Here is a 24,279-nt window from a genome sequence, read left to right as displayed (position 1 = left end):
AATAATTAATTTAACAGTGACAATGACCACGTAATTGGATGACAACAACTTAAAGATGAGTCTTGTTTATTTATGCATTCAGGATGTGCTGTGGGAACCCTGTGTCTGAGTAACAGTGGTGTGTGTGTGTGTGTGTGTGTGTGTGTGTGTGTGTGTGTGTGTGTGTGTATAGAGTTGTGTGTTAGGGGAGCGTTTGGTAATCATAGATGTGGACGGCTCTCATATTAATGGCTCCTGACAGTGGGACCGGTGGTGTAAGGCAGTGGTTCCCAAACTTTTTATAGTCCCGTACCCCTTCATAGTCCCGTACCCCTTCATAGTCCCATACCCCTTCAAACATTCAACCTCCAGCTGCATACCCTTCTAGCACCAGGGTCAGCGTACTCTCAAATGTTGTTTTTTGCCATCATTGTAAGCCTGCCACACACACACACACACTATATGATACATTTCTTAAACATAAGAATGAGTTATTGTCACAACCTGGGTCATTAGAAGTGACAAAGAGCTCATATAGGACCAGGGCACACATAATAATATAATAATAATCAATCATTTTGCACTTTGTTTAACCATCCTACATTAAAACAAAAATTGTGAATAACTCACCACAGGTTAATGAGAAGGGTGTGATTGAAAGGACGCTCATAACTCTGCAATGTTGGGTTGTATTGGAGAGAGTCTCAGTCTTAAATCATTTTCCACACACAGTCTAGTGAGGGCCGAGAATCCACTCTCACATAGGTATGTGGTTGCAGAGGGCATCAGTGTCTTAACAGCGCGATTTACAGTGTACCCAAGTGATGTCGGGAGAAACGGCTTGCAAGCGCGTTACCACTCCACCATGTCTCCCTGTCATTTATCTTGCGCCATCAGTACAGACACCAACATGAGCAGCAGCTACGTTTGGCTACATACGGACCGTTAGTGGAATTCCCACGAGAGAGTAACGGTTAATGTGATTGGATGTTAATTATTTGACTGGACTACCTGTGTTTGACATTGTGTTGTTATTTCGCTGAACACTAGATGGTTGAATTACATTTTTGGCAGTGGCTACTCAGGCGGGGAAAAAAAATGGAGATGTGACATTAAAAAAACATTTTATTCACATTTTTATTTGGCGTACCCACGTATGGGAATACCTGGTGTAGTCAGTGTTAAACGGCTCTATGATACATTGCTGACGAGATTATGGAACCCCGCCACGATAATTGATGACAGAGCCAGTCAAACTCATCTCCTGCCCCTATCTCGCTCTTTTTGCTCCCTCTCTCATTCCATCTTTCCCTCTCCATTACTAAAGAGATGCTGTTAACCTACTGCTACTCCAAAGATATTCTGCTTGACCCAACAAGGATTGAGGTACGCTTAGTCATGGTGGATGAATTAGAATACACTTATTACATTTTCAAGAAATCTCATCAACAGAAAAACAAAACCATCTGTCTACAATGTTGCTTTACTACAAGCACTGTGATGTCTGAACAAAGATGGCCGCCCACGAGGTAGCAGCTCCTTCTACCTAAACAGTGGAGGGAGAACCAATCACCAAATCTCTCCTGCTTGTTCCTTCTCTTCAGTATGGGAACAACAGCCTCCTCACTCCAGTGAGCTGATAAGAATATGGCTGCTGGTAAAAATAGCCCAGGGAGTTGGGAGGAGAAGCTGGGAGATGATCTTGCCACAGCGGCCATTTCAAATGACAGCTAAGATAAATCAGAGATGTGACGATAACTCACACACACCAGTTCCATAGTCTCAATCACTTCTTCAATATCCTCTCCCCTGTAGCCACAGCTGTGACTTACAGGAGATGTCACATAATGGGATTGCTCCTCTGTAAATTGTGTTCAATGTAACTTGTGTACGACGTCACTGTGGTCGGCGATTCACATCTCCTCCACCCTCAGTGCAAACTAACTCATCTTTCTTCTAGTGAGGGAAAATCGATGCGTAAGACAAACCCTCAAACAAAGGCTGAACTCTATCAGAGGAACCCATGGAGACAGTACATATGTAGTGTTGACCTTGGTGGAGGCTTCACCCAGGCTGACTGTTCTGCTACCAAAGCAGACTCAGTAGTGCTGTTGACTCATCCCGCCAATCACACGGCTCCACTCAGAGACAAACAGGAAGTGTGAGTTGTGACCCGTATTTCCAGGCCAGAATAGCCAGCCTCTCAGCCAGATGATTAGAACACTGTCATTCCTATCGAGTTAATTAATTCCCTGTACCACACAAAAGCCCCATTGATGTCTGCTGTGGAAGAGAAAGTCCTTCAAAGCTCCTCAGAGAATCGCTTTAACGAGTAAAACGACAGCACAGACCTCTTCTGTTCCAGCCTGACCTCACAAACCCGGAGGAACACTGGAGAGAGGCCCAAACTAACCTTTACACAGTTAGCATAAACCACCAATCAACACACAATAAGCCCTTTGAGATTTGATGCAAGCAACAGCCTAACGTTAACGCATGGCTAGAGGGATTGTTGAGAATCATCAGTGGGGTAATATCATTAGTAATACAGCTTGATTGATGATAAGGCTTTAAATACTGAGAAGCTGTCCACTCTAATGCACTATTTACCATGGTAACAGTAATTTATATACTACAACATTAGCATATTGTATTAAGCATAATGCAGACATGCATTTCCACACAAACAATGTACACTGATTAACATTGTGTGTATGGAGTAGGGCAGTGAATGTTGCAGGCTTACATTGCATGCAGTGAGACATTTTCTGCTGGTAAGGACGACCCTGGAATGCCAATCACTCATAAGCCAGCCTCAGTCTCCACTGACATTGAGAGCTTAATTTACTCATACTGCAGTTGATACCATTTTCCATATGATTCTGATTGCTCTGGATGCCAGAAAAGTGACAATGTGAAGTTTTGGCACAGGACTGGCCAACTAGGGAAAAAGTAATCCTGCAATATTGTCTAAAATAATACCCTAATACGTGACTGTATGTGTGCGCACCATGCCGTGCTCCTTTTTCCACCGGTGAAAAGCCCAGTCACCCATACACGGACCCCTAGCCCACCCCCAGACTGTGCCACCGGTGGAAACAGGAGCACAGCATGATGGGGCGCACACAGGCCTGTAACGCTCCAAAGGTTAACAGAGGAAACACTTATCACAATCAGCAGCTGTTCATACACTCACATCTGTAGCTTCCCCATTGCTAAGGGGAGGGGTGTGGCCGCCAAATGGCATGGTCCAGGGCCAATCAAGGAAAAAAAAAATCACCTAATGGGCTTTAAAAAGCAACATCCCCCCAGAAATTCACACACACATCACACACACACCACACACACACGTGTGTCCTTTCTTAATTGCATTATTTTACTTTAGATGTGTGTGTTTTGCTGTGTATTGTTAGATATGCTAGATATGTGTATGTGACCAAATATAGTTAGATTTACAGTGGGGCAAAAAAGTATTTAGTCAGCCACCAATTGTGCAAGTTCTCCCACTTAAAAAGATGAGAGAGGCCTGTAATTTTCATCATAGGTACACTTCAACTATGACAGACAAAATGAGAAAAAAAAATCCAGAAAATCACATTGTAGGATTTTTAATGAATTTATTTGCAAATTGTGGTAGAAAATAAGTATTTGGTCACCTACAAACAAGCAAGATTTCTGGCTCTCACAGACCTGTAACTTCTTCTTTAAGAGGCTCCTCTGTCCTCCACTCGTTACCTGTATTAATGGCACCTGTTTGAACTTGTTATCAGTATAAAAGACACCTGTCCACAACCTCAAACAGTCACACTCCAAACTCCACTTTGGCCAAGACCAAAGAGCTGTCAAAGGACACCAGAAACAAAATTGTAGACCTGCACCAGGCTGGAAAGACTGAATCTGCAATAGGTAAGCAGCTTGGTTTGAAGAAATCAACTGTGGGAGCAATTATTAGGAAATGGAAGACATACAAGACCACTGATAATCTCCCTGGATCTGGGGCTCCACGCAAGATCTCACCCCGTGGGGTCAAAATGATCACAAGAACGGTGAGCAAAAATCCCAAAACCACACGGGGGGACCTAGTGAATGACCTGCAGAGAGCTGGGAGCAAAGTAACAAAGCCTACCATCAGTAACACACTACGCCGCCAGGGACTCAAATCCTGCAGTGCCAGACGTGTCTCCCTGCTTAAGCCAGTACATGTCCAGGCCCGTCTGAAGTTTGCTAGAGAGCATTTGGATGATCCAGAAGAAGATTGGGAGAATGTCATATGGTCAGATGAAACCAAAATATAACGTTTTGGTAAAAACTCAACTCGTCGTGTTTGGAGGACAAAGAATGCTGAGTTGCATCCAAAGAACACCATACCTACTGTGAAGCATGGGGGTGGAAACATCATGCATTGGGGCTGTTTTTCTGCAAAGGGACCAGGACGACTGATCCGTGTAAAGGAAAGAATGAATGGGGCCATGTATCGTGAGATTTTGAGTGAAAACGTCCAGCAAGGGCATTGAAGATGAAACGTGGCTGGGTCTTTCAGCATGACAATGATCCCAAACACACCGCCCGGGCAATGAAGGAGTGGCTTCGTAAGAAGCATTTCAAGGTCCTGGAGTGGCCTAGCCAGTCTCCAGATCTCAACCCCATATAAAATCTTTGGAGGGAGTTGAAAGTCCGTGTTTTTTTTCCCTCATTTTGTCTGTCATAGTTGAAGTGTACCTATGATGAAAATTACAGGCCTCTCTCATCTTTTTAAGTGGGAGAACTTGCACAATTGGTGGCTGACTAAATACTTTTTTGCCCCACTGTATCACTGTGAAAGGCTGGATACCTCTGCTGTTCAGCATCAGTATCCTGGCCTAATCCTCCCCATAGCCAGTGACCTGACCACAACCCCATGTCACTGCTCCCAACATACACAATCATCCCTGAACAGCTAGCCTCATTAACCTATTATCAACCCCAAAATAGCGGTAAAGTTTCAAAATCAATATGTCATCCCTTGGCCTGCACGCATCACTCCAGTTATCATGAGCTGGGTGCTATGAAGGTGACATCACCATGACACCTTAACCACAATGGATACATGCCATCACTAACCTCAGCTAGCTACCTCACAGACAATCAATTATCTACAGCAGGGGTCTCTAACCTTTTCTAGCGTGAGAGCTAATTAAAAAAAAAAAACGTTATGAGCACTATATTTTCTGTCAACATATCTGGTAAAACAATGGTTAATAAACAACTCTAAGGGGGACCCTACGACATCCATGATTTTTTTATACTAAATAAAGTTTTACATTTTCCCAAATAGTTTTTTCCTAGTTTTAGATATTTGTTTCGTTTTTCACTCTCAATTACAATTCTTCATTAGAGAAACAACATTAGATGTTCTGAGTCATATCTGAATTCAAACACACCTCCAGGCTGGTTAAGGGCTATTTGACCAAGAATGAGAGTGATGGAATGATGCATCAGATGACCTGGCCTCCACAATCACACAACCTCAAACCAACTGAGATGGTTGGGAAGAGTAGGACCGCAGAGGGAAGGAAAATCAGCTAACAAGTGCTCAGCATATGTGGGAACTCCTTCAAGACTGTTTGAAAAGCATTCCAGGTGAAGCTGGTTGAAGGGTTTTTCTTTCTTTTTGCTATTTTGTACATTGTAGAATAATTGTGTAGACATCAAAACTATTACATAACACATACTGTATGGAATCATGTAGTAACCAACAACAAAAAAGTGTTAAACAAATCAGGTAAACAGTTCACATTTTACCCTTTCATGTGTGAGTTCCAAATATCTCTAACGGTCGCCCCAGAACGTTCTCTCCATTCCAGAATGCCATTGTTACGGAACAGTACTGCCACCAAACCAAGGCATGCAGCCTGTTTTTATTTATAGGCTGTTTTCAACTTGTCAATTTCAAATTATTTTCTAACAAGTTTTTATTTCCTAAGAACAGTTTGAATTTAGGTGTGTTCTGCCTCATTCATTCACATAAAGTCATTTTTACTTTTGCAGATGTTTTTGTTTGTTTTTAAGACATTTCTGACCCGGACAAAATTCCCCAAGCACTTTGAAAGTGTTTATGCCTGTTCAAGTCTGCAGACATTTGCGCATGTCCCGTCAGAACAGGATCTGCAACACACCTGTTCACATTTTCCGTCTGCCCACATCGCTGTCATTGTTTTCGTTACCAATAATAACTTTGGAAATGTGTGCGTTTCTATCAAAGTAAGTGCCTTATTACATTATAATAGTTTATGTAGGTCGTTTCTACTGTAGCTCACTGTATGTATGGAGCATAATATATTTGTGTATATTCCTTATAGCCGCAGACACGCAAGGTAATGTTACTCATTTCATAACCTTTATGGTGTTATATTCAATCGTGCTTATGTAGCTAGCTACATTATTCTATTAGCTCTCTAAAACAATGCTAATTGTGTCAGATATGTATTAGCTTGTGTTGTATTTTGAAGCTACGCTGTCCTTATGACTCCCAAGTGGCGCAGCGGTCTATGGCACAGCATATTAGTGCTAGAGGCGTCACTACAGACATCCTGGTTCAAATCCAGGCTGCGTTTCTATCAAAGTAAGTGCCTTAAGTTAATAGTTCTGTATGTGATTTGCATGTGAACTGTACGTCCAATTACAAAAAATCCCTTGTTCAGTAATCATCTCACCTGTTACTTGGCGGTGAACTATGTGGCTATTGAGGGCGGCGGCGATCACATGGAAAAACATCTTCTTATACCACATGGTCGTTTTCTGAGTGCATTCCACAAAGCTGTTTATCATGTCCGCCTTATCCACTGCCCCCATTTTGAGTTTATAGTCAAGCACGCAGTCTGGTTTGATATTTCTCTCTCCCGTCAGGTGGTCCACCTTCCCTGTGGCCGACATAGTTGCTGTATGGACAGGACATGGACGTCTGGTTTGTCATGCCACTTTGCTGCCAGCTGTTGACTGTTCTCCTTGAACTCCACCTCCCCTTTCTGCATCCAATACCGGCATCCCCTTCCTGTTCGACCTGACTGTGCCACAGGCCCCTGTGCTGTTGGAGAGCACATACAAAGTGTGTCCCTTACTGAGATGAGGAGCCACGGACTCGGACACCCCAAGCCCCTCTTAATGTTGGATGTCAGTGGTGGACCCTGTGTAAACTATAATTTCCTGGACAAATCCTGTCTTCACGTTGCACATGACAGAGAACTTGACCCTAAACCTGTGCCTTTTGGAGGGAATATATTGACGGAACGCCAGAATTAAAAAGAACATCCAGAATTTCCTTTTGAAAGACATTGCTATGGCTACAGCTTAGCTCACTAGCTACATACATAAACAACAACACTGAAAGCTCAGAGTGAGAGGTTACTTGATTGACTGGAAAAACGTTTCGACCACTGCTACTCCCCCTTCCGGGATGCCTACAAGGCCCTCCCTCCCTTAGGCAAATCAGATCACAACTCCATTTTGCTCCTCCCTTTTTATTGGCACAAACCCGAACAGGAAGTACCGTTGGTCTGACCAATCAGAATCCACTCTTCAAGATTGTTTTGATCAATCGGACTGGGATATGTTCTAGGTAGCCTGTGAGAATAACATTGACCTATACACGGACACGGTGACTGAGTTCATCAGGAAGTGTATAGGGGATGTTATTCCCACATATGACTATTAAAACCCTCCCAAACCAAAAACCATGGATAAATGGCAGCATTCGCGCAAAACTGAAAGCACGAAACACCGCATTTAACCATGGCAAGGTGACTGGGAATATGGTAGAATACAAACAGTGTAGTTATTCCCTCCATAAGGCAATCAAACAGGCAAAATGTCAGTACAGAGACAAATTGGAGTCGCAATTTAACAGCTCAGACATGAGACGTATGTGGCAGGGTTAACAGACAATTACGGATTACAAAGGGAAAACCAGCCATGTCGCAGACACTAACGTCGTGCTCCTGGACAAGCTGAACACCTTTTTTGCCTGCTTTGAGGATAACACCGACATGGCCATCTCCCAAGGACTGTGGGCTCTCGTTCTCATTGACCTACATGAGTTAGACATTTAAGTGTGTTAACCCTCGCAGGGCTGCCGGTCCAGACGGCATCCCTAGCCACGGCGTCCTCAGAGTATGCGTAGACCAGCTGGCTCAAGTATTTTTACGGACATAATCAATCTCTCCCTATCCCAGTCTGCTGTTCCCATTTGCTTCAAGATGTCCACCATTGTTCCTGTACCCAAGAAAGCAAATGTAACTGAACTAAATTACTACTAGAGACTAGTTAACGATTATATCACCGCTACCTTCCCTGACACACTAGACCAACTTGAATTTGCATACCTCCCCAATAGATCCACAGACGATGCAATCACCGTCGCACTGCCCTATCCCATCTGGACAAGAGGAATACCTTTGTAAGAATGCTGTTCATTGACTATAGCTCATTCTTTAACACCATAGTACCCTTCAAGCTCATCATTAAACTCGGGCCCTAGGTCTGAACCCCGCCCTGTGCAACTGGGTCCTGGACTTCCTGATGGGCCGCCCCCAGGTGGTGAAGGTAGGAAACAATACCTCCACTTTGCTGATCCTCAGCACAGGAGTCCCACAAGGGCGCATACTCAGCCCTCCCCTGTACTCCCTGCTCACCAATGACTGCGTGGCCACGGACTCTTCCAACTCAATAATCAAGTTTGCAGACGACACAATAGTAGTAGGCTAGACAGCCTACAGGGAGGAGGGAAGGGCCCTGGTGGAGTGGTGCCAGGAAAATAACTACTCCCTCAACATCAAACAAAATGAAGGAGCTGATCGTGGACGTTAGGAAACAGCAGTGGGCCCATACCTCTATCCACATCAACAGGACCGCAGTGGAGAAGGTGGAAAGCTTCAAGTTCCTCGGCGTACACATCACTTACAATCTGAAATGGTCTACTCACTCAGACAGTGTGGTGAAGAAGGTGCAACAGCGCCTCTTCAACATCAGGAGCCTGAAGAAATTTGACTTGGCCCCCAAGACCCTCACAAACCTTTACAGATGCACAATTGAGAGCATCTTGTCGGGCTGTATCACCACCTGGTACGGCAACTGCACCACCTGCCCTCCAGGACACCTACAGCACCCGATGTCACAGGAAGGCCAAAAAGATCATCAAGGACATCTGCCACCTGAGCCACAGCCTGTTCACCCCGCTATCTGGGACCAAGAGACCGAGAGACTGAAAAACAGCTTCTATATCAACGCCATCAGACTGATAAATAGCCATCACTAGCCGGCTACCACCCGGTTACTCAACTCTGCACCTTAGAGGCTGCTGCCCTATATACATAGACATGGAATCACTGGTTACTTCAATAATGGAACCCTATGCATTACTTACGCAATATGTAAACTACCGTTCAAAAGTTTGGGGCAACTTAGAAATGTCCATGTTTTTGAAAGAAAAGCACATTTTGTGTCCATAAAGAAAACATCAAATTGATCAGAAATACAGTGTAGACAGTGTAAATTACTATTGTAGACTACAGGCCTGGAAACGGCAGATTTTTTATGGAATATCTACATAGGCCCATTATCAGCAACCATCACTCCTGTGTTCCAAATGGCACGTTGTGTTAGCTAATCCAAATTTATAATTTGAAAAACCCTTTTGTAATTATGTTAGCACAGCTGAAAACTGTTGTTCTGATTAAAGAAGTAATAAAACTAGAAGGCCAGCATCCCGGAGTCGCCTCTTCACTGTTGACGTTGAGACTGGTGTTTTGCGGTACTATTTATTAAAGCCGCCAGTTGAGAACTTGTGAGGCGTCTGTTTCTCAAACTAGACACTCTAATGTACTTGTCTTCTTGCTCAGTTGTGCACCGGGGCCTCCCACTCCTCTTTCTATTCTGGTTAGAGCCAGTTTGCGCTGTTCTGTAAAGGGAATAGTACAGTACACAGCATTGTACGAGATCATCCGTTTCTTGGCAATTTCTCACATGGAATAGCCTTCATTTCTCAGAACAAGGATAGACTGATGAGTTTCAGAAGAAAGGTCTTTGTTTCTGGCCATTTTGAGTCTGTAAACAAACCCACAAATGCTGATGCTCCAGATACTCAACTAGTCTAAAAAAAGGCCCGTTTATTGCTTCTTTAATCAAAACAACAGTTTTCAGCTATACGCCTATGTAGATATTCCATGAAAAATATTCAGTTTCCAGCTACAATAGTCAATTTGATGTAATTTTAATGGACAATTTTTTTTGCTTTTCTTTCAAAAACAATGACATTTCTATGTGACCCCAAACTTTTGAATGGTAGTGTATTGTATTCTACTCTACACACTGCTTGTCCTAATATTTATACATTTCTTAATACTACTGTACTGTACTGTTGGAGCTAGGAACACAAGCATTTCGCTACACCCGCAATAACATCTGCTAAATATGTGTGTGTGACCAATATGTTTGATTTAATTTGCAATCGACCTGTTGGAGACCACTGATCAACAGTCTACAGTCTTACCCCTGTCATCTCCAATGAAGTGCTAACCATCACACACAACCCTATGTGTCTATCCAGTTCACCATCACTGACCCTAGTTCCACTCCCACCCTCCCCACTCCCAATCTCAGACTGCCCCATATCCTCTGGGTCTCCCTCCCAGGCATGACAGTGTGGAGTAAGATTGGGTAGACAGGTGTGGGGTAGGAAGTGTGGGCTGGGGAGTGGGACAGAGGAACGGAGGTGTTGATTCAATTCAGAAAGGCCAGACCGGTCCCCCCTCGCGCCTCACAATCTTATTACTGATCCACCCTTGCCCGAGAGCATGTTCACAGGAAGACATTTATGTATTTGTCCCTCTGTCTGTCTGTCCAGCAGGAAACAACAGTGAGAGTCTGAGTCCACAGAACCAACCAGGCAGCCTCCTATAAACGGTCCTCTCTACCTCTAATCCACTAAACAATGGAGGCTTGCAGCCCACCTCTGGCTGTGGGAATAAATCAAAGGTGGGAATGTGTCCTGTGTTGAGTGGAACAAACTCCTCACGTACTGTACTTAAAAATAAACACTTTATCTTGTGCCTTGTCCAATGAAATGGATCACTTCAATGCCCTCAGTGATGGGGATTCAAGTCAACGAACCTCTGCCTTTTGGTCGCCACTGAACTGCTGTTCTGGCAGACTAATCCAAGGGCCTCATGCATATGTAATTGATGACTATTTTAGAGAGCCTCTGCTCTCTCTTCGGCTGGCACAATTGACTCAGATCTTTTCAACACTGACATTTGTGAGGCTTGGACTTGATTGCAAGACAAAAATAAATACATTATTCTAGGACTCATTAACATGACAACATTATACATTCTCTCGGCCGATGAACGACTGGCGAGGAATAGATTACATTCAAATCACCTGTTTTAAAACTTATAGCCCATCTCTGCACTGACAGAGACAGCACCACTGAGGCAAACACATGGCGCTCTAAAATCAGCCGTGTTTTGATCATCACGGTTCAAAACACATCAGAAAGGCAAAAGGAGGTTGTGGAGGCACGCTGCTGCTCACAACCCAGGCTCTAAAAATAGCTGAGTGTAAAAAATAATAATAATAAAAAAGGGTTTATTTCCTCTCTCCACAGCTCCGTTCCCTAGAGCAGTGAAGCACCCCGGGCCTACATATCCCCATTGAACCTGGGCTTGGATTTCAGCTGCAACCTACATTCAGCCCACAAGGGCAACACAGTTTGACTTCTTGGCCGACTTCACTGTGACAGAACGGAAACAGTGAGACACACTCCGCCATCGTATTATTGACTGCTTGTCTTCCTCCTTGAGAACAAATGGGCTCCTGAGTGGTGCAGTGGTCTAAGGCACTGCATCTCAGTGCAAGAGGTGTCACTGCAGTCTCTGGTTCAAATCCAGGCTGCATCACAGGCCAGCTGTGATTGGGAGTCCCATAGATATGTTTTGGGTAGGCCGCCATTGTAAATAAGAATTTGTTCTTAACTGGCTTAAGGTAAAATTCAATTAAATGAGATCCAGAGATCTTCCAAAGAAACGGGCAGCCATGACTTAATATTGCAACAACCCACTGGCACAATGTCCAAGTCCTTAAATATTCAATGTAAAAAACGAACAGAATGTGCTGAATACTGTCGCCTACATTAGTGGTCAAACAGTCTTTAGTTTTGTCTGGGGTGAATCCTTCATATCTGGACCCAGAGGAGACCAGGCGTGGTGAGGCTACTGTTGCCTGCTGCTGGTGAGCTGAGCTCAGATGAAAACAGCTCTGTTTGCTGTGCTCTAAACAGCCAGATTTGCTGACTTCCAGTGTTTACTGGACAAACTAGGAGGACGACCTCTCTCCCCCCAGAGATTACTGTGAGATCCCCCTGCTCCTCTCCCTATGTATCCAAGAATGACAGACACCCAGACGTGACTATCTGACGGTAGAGCTCCTCCATGGTTCAGAGGTGAAGAGAGTTACAGCAGGGTCGGCAGCAGTGTGTATACTGGAGGAACCAGGCTAGTTGAAATGAATCACTAGAGTGGGGAAGCAAAGGGAAGGACACTGAAGTGTGTGTGTGTGTGTGTGTGTGTGTGTGTGTGTGTGTATATGCGTGCGCTAGAGGTCTACGTGGGACTGAGTTATTCATCCCGCTCCTGCCTGCACCCACAGCTTTTCCTACCTTACCCGCTTCTCCTCTGATGGATTTCTGTCCGACTACCACCTGCTACTGCAATAACTGGGCCAGAACACAACCACAGTTCCACAATGTTATTTTAGGCAATATGTGATGCAGTTCGCTTGCTAGCCATGCTCCCAGCAATATCAAAATGCGCAAAAAAGTGACTTAATGAATAGGTTAAATGACCAGAGATTCTCACACGGCCCATTATATTAGGCAATAGGTATTACTTGGCTATATCAGCCAATAGGCTAGATGTAGTTTGAAGAGAGCAGAGTTGGACATTTTTGCATATAGCCTACCTTTTAGGAGCGGGACACTTTTCAGAGACTATTATAGGTGATCAATATTTATTTCTGGACAATGTAGTAAACTATAACCAAAACATACTGTATTTAGGAAGTTCATTTCCTTGCAATGATAACTGTCCCGTGCTTCTCCGCCAATGCATAGGCTATAGCTTATTTGTCAGCGGCAGGGTAGCCTAGTGGTTAGCGCATTGGACTAGTAACCGGAAGGTTGCAAGTTCAAATCCCCGGGCTGACAAGGTACAAATCTGTCGTTCTGCCCATGAACAGGCAGTTAACCCACTGTTCCTAGGCCGTCATTGAAAATAAGAATTTGTTCTTAACTGACTTGCCTAGTTAAATAAAAGTAAAAAATAAATAAATAAAAAAGTAGCTTAGCGGGTTAAAAGCGGTGGGCCAGTAACCAAATGGTTGCTGGTTCAAATTCCAGAACAGGGAAGGTGGAAAAATGTATCAAGGCAGTTAACTCCCAACACCAACTGGTACCTGGGCGCTGTGGAAGTAGATTAAGGCAGCCCCCTGCACCGCTCTGATTCAGAGGGGTTGGGTTAACTGACTAGCTATCCCCTAACCCTATTTGATAGAGACCACTCGCACGCCCAACTACTGTAGGAAAGGAGATGTGTGGCTACTGAACTTAAAGCAGCAAGAATGATGAGAGTGGACACTCTCTTGAGCTATGTTTTGCATATAGGATAAAGTCTACCTTTAAGGAGCGGGATGATTATAACAGGCAGAGGAAATAAATGGGTAATCAATAATTATTGAAAAGGCTCCTTAACTACGGTACGCACGTTGCACCTTTTCAATTATCATTTTTGGATTGCACCTCGACTCACATTGGCTGAGTGCCCTCCCCTTCTTTCCATTTTCAATATTTATTAAGTAGTAAACTATATTTAAGTTAACTTTTTGGTTCCAAGATGGCGTAGCAGTAGGACGTGTTGTCGTGTTCCTTGTATATATCGTTTGTTTTCGTTTCGTTTTCTTCACATATCTTTAAAACTTTTTGCTGAACCTCAACTTCTTCTAAATACTCTCCTGCAACCCGCCTCACCCAACGTAGCTTTTTTTCCTAAAGTATTTATATTTACTTCGGATCTGGAACCCCTCAACTGAAGCTAGCCAACTAGCAAACTAACTACCAGCTTCAGCAAAACATTGCTAGCGGTCTTCAGCTAACCGGTCATCAGCTAACCTTTAGCTCGGAAAGCTCTCGCCAGTTCAAACAACGCGACTCTAACCAGAGCATAACGGACCTATCTATTATTTTATTTTTATTTTTCACCCCCGGATTCCCATCGCAAACGGAACATTTTGAGCTCCTGGGCTACAATATCCAGACCCACGACCGGTCCATTGATGTCACCGCATGAAGAGGAATAAACAGACTCCCCCCATCGCGACGTCCCCAAAGGCTAACTCTCTAGCCCTTGCTATCTCCTTGCTTGCAAATTCGGCCTGCTAACTGCTAGCTTGTTTAGCCCGGTCCGCTAACTGCTACCGTGTTTAGCACCGTCTACTAACTGTTAGCTTGTTAGCACAGGCCTGCTAACCATCTGAATCGCCGCGTCCCAAAAACTCACTGAACCCATATTTACTTTCTATCCCTTTTCGATTTTTTATTTGTTTATACCTTCCGGTAACCTGCCTCACCCAATGTGATACGGAACCGCTATTATCTTTACATTTTTAGAACACACTCAAGAACCTTCAGAAGCTAACCAGCTAACTGGCTACAAGCTATTTAGTCATTGTTAGTTTTCTAACCTGGATAACACTCGCCAGTCCAGCTTCCCTGCCCCATCCACCGCTGCCCCTTGGACACTGATCACTTGGCTACATAGCTGATGCATGCTGGACTGTCCATTAATTCACGGTAATCCATTCTGCTTGTTTATGTTTTATCTGTCGGCCCCAGCCGCACTTAGGCTCTGTGTGTAGTTAATCCGACCCTCTCTGCCTAATCAATCGCCATTCTACCTGCTGTTGTTGTGCTAGCTGATTAGCTGTTGTTGTCTCACCTACTGTTTTAGCTAGCTCTCCCAATTCAACACCTGTGATTACTGTATGCCTTGCTGTATGTCTCTCTCAAATGTCAATATGCCTTGTATACTGTTGTGCAGGTTAGTTATCATTGTTTTAGTTTACAATGGAGCCCCTAGTTCCACTCTTTATACCCCCGATACCTCCTTTGTCCCACCCCCCACACATGCGGTGACCTCACCCATTACAACCAGCATGTCCAGAGATACAACCTCTCTCATCATCACCCAGTGCCTGGGCTTACCTCCGCTGTACCCGCACCCCACCATACCCCTGTCTGCGCATTATGCCCTGAATATATTCTACCATGCCCAGAAACCTGCTCCTCTTATTCTCTGTCCCCAACGCCCTAGGCGACCAGTTTTGATAGCCTTCAGCCGCACCCTCATACTACTCCTTCTCTGTTCCGCGGGTGATGTGGAGGTAAACCCAGGCCCTGCATGTCCCCAGGCACCCTCATTTGTTGACTTCTGTGATCGAAAAAGCCTTGGTTTCATGCATGTCAACATCAGAAGCCTCCTCCCTAAGTGTGTCTTACTCACTGCTCTAGCACACTCTGCTAACCCTGATGTCCTTGCCGTGTCTGAATCCTGGCTCAGGAAGGCCACCAAAAATTCTGAGATTTCCATACCCAACTATAACATCTTCCGTCAAGATAGAACTGCCAAAGGGGGAGGAGTTGCAGTCTACTGCAGAGATAGCCTGCAAAGTAATGTCATACTCTCCAGGTCCATACCCAAACAGTTCGAACTACTAATTTTGAAAATTACTCTCTCCAGAAATAAGTCTCTCACTGTTGCCGCCTGCTACCGACCCCCCTCAGCTCCCAGCTGTGCCCTGGACACCATTTGTGAATTGATCGCCCCCCATCTAGCTTCAGAGTTTGTTCTGTTAGGTGACCTAAACTGGGATATGCTTAACACCCCGGCAGTCCTACAATCTAAGCTAGATGCCCTCAATCTCACTCAAATCATCAAGGAACCCACCAGGTACAACCCTAACTCTGTAAACAAGGGCACCCTCATTGACGTCATCCTGACCAACTGGCCCTCCAAATACACCTCCGCTGTCTACAACCAGGATCTCAGCGATCACTGCCTCATTGCCTGTATCCGCTACGGAGCCGCAGTCAAACGACCACCCCTCATCACTGTCAAACGCTCCCTAAAACACTTCTGTGAGCAGGCCTTTCTAATCGACCTGGCCCGGGTATCCTGGAAGGACATTGACCTCATCCCGTCAGTTGAGGATGCCTGGTCTTTCTTTAAAAGTAACTTCCTCACCATTTTAGATAAGCATGCTCCGTTCAAAAAATGCAGAACTAAGAACAGATATAGCCCCTGGTTCACTCCAGACCTGACTGCCCTCGACCAGCACAAAAACATCCTGTGGCGGACTGCGCTAACATCGAATAGTCCCCGCGATATGCAACTGTTCAGGGAAGTCAGGAACCAATACACACAGTCAGTCAGGAAAGCTAAAGCCAACTTCTTCAGGCAGAAGTTTGCATCCTGTAGCTCCAACTCCAAAAAGTTCTGGGACACTGTGAAGTCCATGGAGAACAAGAGCACCTCCTCCCAGCTGCCCACTGCACTGAGACTAGGTAACATGGTCACCACCGATAAATCCATGATTATCGAAAACTTCAACAAGCATTTCTCAACGGCTGGCCATGCCTTCCGCCTGGCTACTCCAACCTCGGACAACAGCCCCCCCCCCCCCGCAGCTACTCGCCCAAGCCTCTCCAGGTTCTCCTTTACCCAAATCCAGATAGCAGATGTCCTGAAAGAGCTGCAAAACCTGGATCCGTACAAATCAGCTGGGCTGGACAATCTGGACCCTCTATTCCTGAAACTATCCGCCGCCATTGTCGCAACCCCTATTACCAGCCTGTTCAACCTCTCTTTCATATCGTCTGAGATCCCCAAGGATTGGAAAGCTGCCGCAGTCATCCCCCTCTTCAAAGGGGGCGACACCCTGGACCCAAACTGTTACAGACCTATATCCATCCTGCCCTGCCTATCTAAGGTCTTCGAAAGCCAAGTCAACAAACAGGTCACTGACCATCTTGAATCCCACCGTACCTTCTCCGCTGTGCAATCTGGTTTCCGAGCCGGTCACGGGTGTACCTCAGCCACGAGTCAAGGTACTAAACGATATCATAACCGCCATCGATAAAAGACAGTACTGTGCAGCCGTCTTCATAGACCTTGCCAAGGCTTTCGACTCTGTCAATCACCGTATTCTTATCGGCAGACTCAGTAGCCTCGGTTTTTCGGATGACTGCCTTGCCTGGTTCACCAATTACTTTGCAGACAGAGTTCAGTGTGTCAAATCGGAGGGCATGCTGTCCGGTCCTCTGGCAGTCTCTATGGGGGTGCCACAGGGTTCAATTCTCGGGCCGACTCTTTTCTCTGTATATATCAATGATGTTTCTCATGCTGCGGGCGATTCCCTGATCCACCTCTACGCAGACGACACCATTCTATATACTTCCGGCCCGTCCTTGGACACTGTGCTATCTAACCTCCAAACGAGCTTCAATGCCATACAGCACTCCTTCCGTGGCCTCCAACTGCTCTTAAACGCTAGTAAAACCAAATGCATGCTTTTCAACCGTTCGCTGCCTGCACCCGCACGCCTGACCAGCATCACCACCCTGGATGGTTCCGACCTTGAATATGTGGACATCTATAAGTACCTAGGTGTCTGGCTAGACTCTAAACTCTCCTTCCAGACCCATATCAAACATCTCCAATCGAAAATCAAATCAAGAGTCGGCTTTCTATTCCGCAACAAAGCCTCCTTCACTCACGCCGCCAAACTTACCCTAGTAAAACTGACTATTCTACCGATCCTCGACTTCGGCGACGTCATCTACAAAATTGCTTCCAACACTCTACTCAGCAAACTGGATGCAGTTTATCACAGTGCCATCCGTTTTGTCACTAAAGCACCTTATACCACCCACCACTGCGACTTGTATGCTCTAGTCGGCTGGCCCTCGCTACATATTCGTCGCCAGACCCACTGGCTCCAGGTCATCTACAAGTCCATGCTAGGTAAAGCTCCGCCTTATCTCAGTTCACTGGTTACGATGGCAACACCCATCCGTAGCACGCGCTCCAGCAGGTGTATCTCACTGATCATCCCTAAAGCCAACACCTCATTTGGCCGCCTTTCGTTCCAGTTCTCTGCTGCCTGTGACTGGAACGAATTGCAAAAATCGCTGAAGTTGGAGACTTTTATCTCCCTCACCAACTTCAAACATCTGCTATCTGAGCAGCTAACCGATCGCTGCAGCTGTACATAGTCTATTGGTAAATAGCCCACCCATTTTCACCTACCTCATCCCCATACTGTTTTTATTTATTTATTTTTATTTTTCTGCTCTTTTGCACACCAATATCTCTACCTGTACATAACCATCTGATCATTTATCACTCCAGTGTTAATCTGCATAATTGTAATTATTTGCCTACCTCATGCCTTTTGCACACAATGTATATATAGACTCCCCTTTTTTTCTACTGTGTTATTGACTTGTTAATTGTTTACTCCATGTGTAACTCTGTGTTGTCTGTTCACACTGCTATGCCTTATCTTGGCCAGGTCGCAGTTGCAAATGAGAACTTGTTCTCAACTAGCCTACCTGGTTAAATAAAGGTGAAATAAAAAATAAAATAAAAATAAAAATTTCCTTGGGAAGATAACTTCCACGTGTTTCTCCGCCCATGCATAGGCAGCCTATCCATTTCATTGAGACCACACATATACTGTAGGCCCACTTGACCTCGCACGCCCAACTAGGAGAGGAAGGCTACTGAACTTGAAGCAGCGAATTCTGAGTGTGTGTGTGAATAATGCAACAGAGGTGCTTTTAATACAATAGGTAGGCCCCTCATGTATATCCCAGCCACTCTGCTACAGGAATCAATACAGCTCCAGACAGAAAGACCATAAACTATTACCTGTGTCAACACCCATGTTTAGCCAGCATTTGGTAATTACACACCTGACCTGAACAGACAGGTCTCCCTTTAACCAAACACAGCCAGTTACTCCCCAAATATAGCACAGCACTTATGTATTCATTTAAAACTGAGGTGAAACTGCCATGTTCGTTTGTGATATTTCAACAAAGATGTTTTTTTCCCCTTGGACATGGATGTGCTACCATTATTTTTTTACCACGGCGCTGGACACTCATCTACAACTTTCATAAACAAAACAAAAACAATAGCAAATGAGCCGAGGGCGACCAGTGGCGCTGTTTCCCCTAATGTGGATTCCAGCTTTAACTAGACTAGTTCCCCTGTTCGGTCAGAGCTGATTGGGATCAAAGGCCTATAGAAACAGTGCAGCCAGTGATAATCCGCAACGCAGTTGTTGCTGGAAGACGTTATTATACATCACCTGCCCCTCATCTCCCTCCCAATCTCTCATAATTGAACTAAATGTATTTCAATTACATGGTTAAAATACACCAACGAGTCAGTCATTAATTGGCCCTTTCCAGTATTCATTCCTCTTGGCGCACAAGGCTATGGCTATGATCTATCAGTTGTTTTGTCAGAATGCTTCAGAAGCTAAAGCCTTCAGCATTCAAATAGAAAAACATTAACTAGCAGGCAGCCCAGGCCATGGAGCCAGGACCATGTTAGAGGTAATAATAGCCTGAAAACACAGTCTAGTGTTAACATACAAATAGGGCTCCAGAAAGTGGAGAAAAAGACAAATGTGCTATCCATGATAGTGATCCAATATGTGCCATGGTGAAAAGTAGGCCATTGTAAATGTGTTTGGCAATGATTCATTATTATTGTTCTAATAATAGTGTTCTATTCTTACTCTGCTGGTGTGCTGGTGTGCCAGTCTTTCAGGACAGAAGAAAGAGCGGATTGAAAGAGCAGATTGAGCTAGTTGTTGGCTAAAGAGGAAACAAAGAAAGCCCTAGCGAATGTTGAGACTGGCTAGAAATTGGAGTTTATGATTATATACAGAAAGAAAGGGAGTATTCTCTTTACCACAATGTAAAAGCCAGAGATCCATCATTGCGTATGAGAAAACTAATCCGTGCAGATATACAGATATGTTTTTGCTAAGTTGGAAGGAAATTATCTGTAAAGCTTGATTACATTTTCTATGAGCATCACCCAGTGGATAGGCTTGTGGTGCTCGCTCTCTATCCCTCTCCATCTATTTCTCCCTCATCCTCTCTCTCCTTTCCTTCTCTATCCATTTCTCGTCCTATACATTCTTTCCCTCTCCATCTTCTATTTTATTCTCTCTAATCTTGATATTCCTCCTCTTTATGTTTTTCTTTCCTTCTCCACTTCTCTCTCTCCATTTCTCCCTCTCATCCCTCTAGTCTCCCTCCCTCCTTTTGTGGACATTGGTAGAATAAAGCAGGACGCTGAGGCGACGGCGGTCAGCAGCCCACTCTCTTTGCCCACACTTTGTGCTAATGTCCTCCTCAAATTGGCCAGCTGGCTATGTGGCTGCCCGCGTCTATCTGTTTCTACATTTTGGTCAACTCATATCCTTCTCCTGCCAAAACACCAAACTGCATCCACGTGCCTCTACAACGTCAAAGCCCCAAGACTACACTGAAACACTATACCATTCATTTAGAGAGCACTTATGCAGAAACAATGAAGCAAATCACTGATATGTGAAACAATTAAAATGACTTCATAGTCTTGGAACCAAGGCTAGCCTATAATTAGTGTCCTATCGCTGGGATTCAGGGAACATGAGTCAGCTTCTTCTATTCAGCCACTGATTACTGAACAACTCTGTAAGACAGTTTGCTTCTTCTGTGGTTATTCTCAATGATCATACAGATGACTATGACAGCGTACATATCTGTACATGTATTACTGGTATATTCCTGATAGCTATAATCAATATATCCTGCACTATTTAAAGTAGTCCCACTCTGCAGTACAATGTATCCACTAAACAGTAGAAACTTGGATGGATGTTGGTCGGGCTATTCTGCCTTAAATAGCATACGTTAGAGTGGGTTGGAGTGAACGTGTCTCTATTCTCAGTCTGTGCACGTCTAACGTGAGAGGGTGAGTCGGTGTCTATGTGCTGTGCACACTAACATCTCTCTTCCAAGGATGAATGGGCCAAAATGAGATTGTTTTTTTTAGCGATGGACAGTATTTCCCTACAGCAGACCGGTTGGTCAACTGCATAGCGATGCTTCTGTCCATGGCAAGAAGAACACGAGGAGTTAAGAATTGAATTTAAGATGGACTATGTGCCCGTAAAGCCACCAATTAAAATGTTTCAGCCGCAATAGCAGCCCTGCCACTTGATTTGTTACAAAGCTACCTTGTCGATGTTGACTTCCAGGAAAGAAGATGTGCACCAGAACAAAAAGATTTGGTCATGTAACTCACCCACTGACAATAGTACACTTGGCTATTCGAGTAGCATTTCTGATACCACACAATGTGTTGTTTCACATCACTGACTGAGGCATGTTTTCATGCAGGTTTTCCAGACAGCACACAAAGAGGCTAGCAGATTCTCAGTACAGTAGCATAAGAAACATCTCCATCTTGGCCTGATACTAGTGTGTGATGGTGTGTGTGTGCAGGGTACGGGGGCAGCAGAACGGGGGAGGACTGGGGTCAGTGCCCGTGCTACTAGCTCCACAGGGGACACAACCATCGGTCCCACCAAAGGGTCAATCAACAACACACAGGCTGCCCATTCCAGCATTTACCGCTCCACATATTGCCCTGCGGTTTGGGGGGGGGGGGGGGGGGTAGATTCCTCGAGCTCCAGCCTCCCTGGACTGAGTTGACTCCCCCACCCCTGTTTTAGGAGGAAGGGGTCGAGAGGCTTTGTTATGGCTTAAAATTGATTGGCAACATCCATCAGAGAGGTTTTATGATGGAGAGGATGGGGGGGGGGGGCTGTTGTTTTCACATCGCTGGCTGAAAAAGGCTCATGGTGCCGAGAGAGACAGACACATCCACACACAATGAGACCAAAACAGCCCTTTCTCTTAACCTGTGACACGCTCCATTTTCCTCTGCGAAGCCTCGGTTTACAGCCCTTAATGATTTGAGCGGAGGGGGAAATATCGGGGGAGGGGGGGATTCAAATAAGAAAAACCTGAAGACCACTGAGGCTAAATTACCCAGAAACCTGACTAAAATACCTGCGATGGCTCTTTTCTTCAGCCAGTAAAAGCTTCTTCAGCGAAGGCTAGCACGGCAGCAGAGGGTAAGAGAAAGAACGGCTTTAAAACTATCCATTTACAGAGGGAAGGAAAGAGAGCACCAGGGAGTGGAGGAGAAGAGTCGACAGAGAGATGGATAGAGGCAGAGAGAAAGAAGGAGACGGTGAGGGGGCAGGAGGAGAGGGGGTTAGCAGGAAACCCTGCTGCTAGCCAGCTCTGGTGAAGATAATGGCCTCCAACAGGAGCAGGCATGTCAACAGATCACAGTTTAATAATACAGCCCCCCTGTCAGAGCACTGCCATCTCCGCCAGACACACACACCAGAGACCAGACACACACACCAGAGACCAGACACACACACCAGAGACCAGACACACACACCAGAGACCAGACACACACACCAGAGACCAGACAAACACACACACCAGCGACACGCACACAAAAGTATGACGGACGCACGGAATGACCATTCCACTGCTATTGCTGCCAGCGACCTGCCTCTGTCTCTTATACTGATGTGTTCCGCCTGATGCACAGTAACCCCCCCCCCCTCACTCTCTTTCTCCCTCGCCATCCATTCCCGCCCCGCCATTAAATCCCAGAAGCCAAAGCATCATTCTCAAATGAAAGACAAATAGAGAGCATACCTCTGATTTCCTCAGCTAGTCCAGGGCTACACAGCACACATCAGAGAGAAACCAGTCAGGTAGGATGAGAAAACACAAAACAGGTCGCTCTTTATCCACAGGGAGCGCGTCAGACACTCGCATCCGAGCTACAGCCTCCCTCTGTCTGCCTGTCTGTCCAGTGTCGAACGTCCAGCACTGGCCACCGATGCGATCCGCTGTCTGTCTGATAAGTCTTCCTGTTCCTGCCAGGCTCAGAATCCAGGCTCAGCCAACGTGAACTATACACATGCATACATACACGCTGTGCTCCGCTCTGCTCCTGTCTGACTGAACCCAACCAACGTCTCCAGTCTCACACTTACCCACATGCACCCGCCCACCTCCACTCAGTCTCTCGCTCACTCTAGCTGTCGCTCGCTTGCCCTCGCTCCCCCCTCACTTTTCTCTCTCTCCTCCACTCTGCAGCCTATATCTCTCTCTCTTACACACAGACGTAGTCACACATGCTCCCTCTGCTCTGACAAACAAGGCAGTCCCAGCGAGAGAGCCCATCCCCATGCATCACGTGACCCACGAAATCAACACTACCAAGGGCAAGCACGGGGCAGGGATGGATGTAGCTGGGCTACTAGGGCTGCGATGCTGGGGCTAGAATGATGAGATTAGGTCCGGACATAAGGCTAAGGTAGAATAGGACTTCGATTAAGGACTGAATGCGATAAAGTGTGGGTGCATGCATTCAGTGCATTCGGAAAATATTCAGACCCCTTGACTTTTTCCACATTTAGTTACATTTTCTCATCAATTTAAACACAATCTACACACAATATCATGACAAAGCAAAAACAGGTTTGTAGAATTTTTTGCAAACGTATATAAAAACTAAAACTGAAATGTAACATTTATATAAGTATTCAGACCTTTTACTCAGTACTTTGTTGAAGCACATTTGGCAGTAATTCCAGCCTCGAGTCTTCTTGGGTATGACGCTACAAGCTTGGCAGACCTTCGGGAGTTTTTGGGGAGTTTCTTCCATTCTTCTCTGCAGATCCTCTCAAGCGCTGTCAGGTTGGATGGGGAGCGTCGCTGTACAGCTATTTTCAGGTCTCTACAGAGAGGTTTGACAGGGTTCAAGTCCAGGCTCGGGCTTGGCCACTGTGTGCTTAGAGTCGTGGTCCTGTTGGTAGGTGAACCTTTGCCCCAGTCTGAGGTCCTGAGCGCTCTGGAGCATCTTCCGTCTGGCCACTCTTCCATAAAGGCCTGAATGGTGGAATGCTGCAGAGATGGTTGTCCTTCTGGAATGTTCCCTCATCTTCACAAAGGAACTCTGGAGCTCTGTCAGAGTGACCATTGGGTTATTGGTCAAAAAACAAGTTTTTTGTAAATGTTGCAAATGTATTAAGAATTTAAAATAGGGTTCTTGG

At 45.3% G+C, this 24,279-nt stretch overlaps 1 protein-coding gene across 35 annotated transcripts in view; it reads right to left on the bottom strand.

Moving 5' to 3' along the window:
* The window catches only part of magi1b (membrane associated guanylate kinase, WW and PDZ domain containing 1b), a 204,890-nt gene that overhangs the window by 52,884 nt on the left and 127,727 nt on the right, over positions 1-24,279 (bottom strand). For 6 of the 35 annotated variants that reach the window (XM_090241129.1, XM_036983453.2, XM_090241132.1 and 3 more), the window contains exon 1: positions 22,874-23,354. The exons of 24 other annotated variants lie outside the window; for them this stretch is intronic. The gene's annotated coding sequence lies outside the window, so the exon portion shown is untranslated. Of the gene's footprint in view, positions 1-22,873; positions 23,375-24,279 lie in introns of those variants that run through there. 5 more of the 35 variants (XM_090241130.1, XM_090241117.1, XM_090241133.1 and 2 more) reach the window with 1 other exon arrangement.

This window comes from Oncorhynchus mykiss, chromosome 7 (assembly GCF_057628025.1).
Source record: "Oncorhynchus mykiss isolate SJ-2025 chromosome 7, ASM5762802v1, whole genome shotgun sequence".
NCBI lineage: Eukaryota > Metazoa > Chordata > Actinopteri > Salmoniformes > Salmonidae > Oncorhynchus > Oncorhynchus mykiss.
This window is presented reverse-complemented; position numbering and strand designations above follow the sequence as displayed.